This window comes from Nycticebus coucang, chromosome X (genome assembly GCF_027406575.1).
Source record: "Nycticebus coucang isolate mNycCou1 chromosome X, mNycCou1.pri, whole genome shotgun sequence".
NCBI classification, from domain to species: Eukaryota; Metazoa; Chordata; class Mammalia; order Primates; family Lorisidae; genus Nycticebus; species Nycticebus coucang.
In genome coordinates, this window is record NC_069804.1 from 112,059,914 (window position 1) to 112,062,341 (window position 2,428).

The window sequence follows — 2,428 nt, forward strand, 5'->3', positions numbered from 1 at the left end:
AAACAAAAAACAAAACAGGAAGCTCTTTATGATTAAGGGACAGACACTAGAAGAGTTCTCATTAAAATCGGGAAAAAGACAAGGATGACAGAATTATTTAACTTGTTCTGGAAGTACTACTTAATGCAATTAAGTGGGAGAAAGAAATGCACTATTAGTATGGAAAGGGGGGCAGGACTATTATTACTACAAATTAAGCAAATTTAAGAGAATCAACTAAAAAGTACTTGAAACTCTAAGAGCTTCATAAAGAGATTTGTTATGGCTCCTGCTCTTTCCTTCCAACTTGGGCCTGCGGAATGTCTCCCGCAAAGAAGAGTGGTGAGAAGAAGGAGGGATGTTCTGCCATCAATGAAGTGGTGACTTGAGAATACACCATTAACATCACAAGCACATCCATGGAGTGGGCTTCAGGAAGCATGTTGCTAAGGCACTCAAAGAGATCTGAAAATTTGCCATGAAAGAGATGGGGACTCCAGATGTGCACGTTGATTTCAGGCTCAATAAAGCTGTCTCAGCAAAGGTAATGTCCCATACCATATCTGTGTGCGGTTGTCCAGAAAATGTAATGAAGATGAAGATTCACCAAACAAGCTCTATACTTTTGTTACCTATGTACCTATTATCCCTTTCAAAAATCTACAGTCAACGTGGATGAGAACTAACTGGTGATTGTCAGATATATTGAATAAAGTTATAAAACCACAAGAAAGGTTGGTTATGAAATCAATATACAAATACTAATCACGTTCACATCCACTTTGACTTTCATATATAAGAACAATAAACAAAAAATGTAAAATAAAAAGATCCAAATTACAAAAGCCAGGGGAAAAGATAAGCTACTTAAGAATAAACTTAACAAAAAACCCTTAAAGACATATCTATTTATTCATCAAATATTTATTGATAACCTACAGTGTTCCAGGGAATGTTCTAGGAGTTATTTTCCAAAAATATTTAGAAACTCTGCTGAGAAACATAAATGAAGACAAATAACTAGAAAAACTGTCATTCTTGGATAGAAAGATATTCTTGCAAAGATACGAATTAATCCTCAGTTATTTATAAATACATAGTTCAAATTGAAATTAAAAATAAGACTTTTAGGGGAATTAAAAAATATTACATTTAATCTCTGACTAAATACATATGAATTATGAAAAAGTAGAGTTATTAGACAGACCTTACCCTCCATGATATTAAAACATATTATGAAGATGCTACAATTAAAACAGTTTTGTATGTTCTTGTTTGGTTTATTAAAGATTAGGTGGCTGTAAGATGTTAGTTTCATATCATGGTTTTCTATTTGGTTCTACATGTCTATGTCTCTATTTTTGTGCCAAAACCATGCTATTTTCATCACTATGGCCTTGTGGTACAGTGTAAAGTCTGATAGGCTAATGCCTCCGGCTTTGCTTTTATTACTAAGAATTGCCTTGGCTATATAGGTTTTTTTTCTGGTTCCATACAAAGTGAAGAATAATTTTTTCCAAGTCTTGAATGTATGATGTTGGTATTTTAGTGGGGATTGCGTTGAATTTGTAGATTTCTTTGGGAAGTATAGATATTTTAACAATGTTAATTCTTCCCAGCCATGATCATGGTATGTTCTTCTATTTGTTAATAATTTCTGCTATTTCTTTTCTTAGAGTTTTGTAATCTTCTTTATAGAGTCCTTCACCTATTTTGTTAGGTATATTCCTAGGTATTTCATTTTCTTTGAAGCTACTGTGAAGGGAATTGCGTCCTCGATTAGCTTCTCATCTTGGCTGTTATTGGCATATTCAGAGGCTACTGATTTGTGGACATGGATTTTATATCCTGAGATATTATTGTATTTTTTGATCACTTCCAGGAGTCTTGCAGTTGAGTCTTTGGGGTTCTCTAAGTATAAGATCAGATTGGCTTGGCACCCATAGTTCAGTGGTTAGGGCACTGGCAACATGCACCAGGGCTGGTAGGTTTGAACCCAGCCAGGGCCTGCTAAACAACAATGACAACAATAACAAAAAAGTAGCCGACAGCTATGATTTAATAAAAAAAAAAAAAAAGTAGCTGGGAGTTGTGGTGAGCACCTTTAGTCCCAGCTACTTGGGAGGCTGAGGCAAGAGAATCGCTTGAGCCCAAGAGTTTGAGGTTGCTGTGAGCTGTGACACCACAGCACTCTACCCAGGGTGACATAATGATACTCTGTCTCAAAAAAAGAAATTTATATCATCTGCAAAGAGCAAGAGTTTGACCTCCTCTGCACCCATTTGGATGCCCAATATTTCCTTCTCTTGCCTGATTGTCTTGGCTAGAACTTCTAGCACTATGTTGCCTAGTAGTGGTGATAGAGGACAACCATGCCTAGTTCCAGTTCTAAGTGGAAAAGCTTTCAGTTTTACTCCATTCAGTATAATATTAGCTGTGGGTTTGTCTT

The 2,428-nt window shown here is 35.7% G+C and overlaps 1 pseudogene; it reads left to right on the plus strand.

The window, feature by feature from the left end:
* The first annotated feature begins 299 nt into the window (after nucleotides 1-299).
* Nucleotides 300-672, plus strand: LOC128576939 (60S ribosomal protein L31-like; annotated as a pseudogene).
* The last annotated feature ends 1,756 nt before the right edge of the window (nucleotides 673-2,428 follow it).